The sequence below is a fragment of the Branchiostoma floridae genome, chromosome 18, assembly GCF_000003815.2.
Source record: "Branchiostoma floridae strain S238N-H82 chromosome 18, Bfl_VNyyK, whole genome shotgun sequence".
Lineage (NCBI taxonomy): Eukaryota > Metazoa > Chordata > Leptocardii > Amphioxiformes > Branchiostomatidae > Branchiostoma > Branchiostoma floridae.
The window spans coordinates 15,073,712-15,074,608 of record NC_049996.1 but is presented as its reverse complement, the minus strand read 5'-3'; the positions used below and the strand labels follow the sequence as shown (position 1 = coordinate 15,074,608).

At 39.9% G+C, this 897-nt stretch overlaps 1 protein-coding gene across 1 annotated transcript in view; it reads left to right on the top strand.

Moving 5' to 3' along the window:
* Positions 1-897, top strand: part of LOC118406137 (tensin-like) — a gene marked incomplete in the record, with an annotated part of 215,441 nt that overhangs the window by 134,069 nt on the left and 80,475 nt on the right.

The window sequence follows — 897 nt, the reverse complement described above, 5'->3', positions numbered from 1 at the left end:
ATGTCACATGTATGTTTGATTTTCTACTTTGCCTCTCTTGCAGGTCTGTATAGGCTTGAAGAATGGACTTGTCAAAACCTTTGATGCAGAGCAGGGGGAATTCACGGACTGTGCCAATTGTGCAGGAGGGGAGGGCAAGTTCATAGGACTGGCTAAATACCAGGAGTAAGTCTGACAAAGTTGTAGGTCATTGAAAACCATGTTGTTGTTTTTAATCTTTTCTATAGGCACCCCAATGTCCAGTCAAATACAAGTTTATAAGTTGCAACACCATTGGGATTCGTACAAAGAAGTGTTTTTTAATGAAGTATATACACCGTGAAGTTTAACCTTTTTAAACAATTTTTCTTACAGGTCTCTTGTTACATGTGTGGAGTCAGGGTTACTCAGAGTCTGGAAGGATGAAGACAAGGTCAGTAGTTTGTGTAACACATCATTGTAAATACATTGTTATTGTTACTCAAATGGAATATTTATAAGGTAATATCAAATCTATCTTACGGTCGACAGCTTTTACATGTACATGTATTAAGTCAGTGTGATAGCCATTAATTTCCTCTTAGTCTGTCTTAAGAAAAACTGTCATAAACCTACCTTGAGGTTTTTTCTTTTGCATGTCCTCATTGTGGGAAAGAAAACGGACTATCGCCTTAAAGATGTTTATGGAGAATCTGTGCAAATCATAAATTGTTGCAATGCAAACATTGTGCTTTGCCCTCAGGTTGATATAGAGGTAGGGAAGGACGTGTGTCGGATGAGACAGAACCACGCCCGGCCTCACCAGGTGGCCACAGGAGGGAAGGAGAATGAGCTGAAGCTCTGGGACATCCAGGAGCCAGAAAAACCCATCTTTCAGACCAAAATGTATGTGTTTGTAGAGAAACACCTTCATTCCTA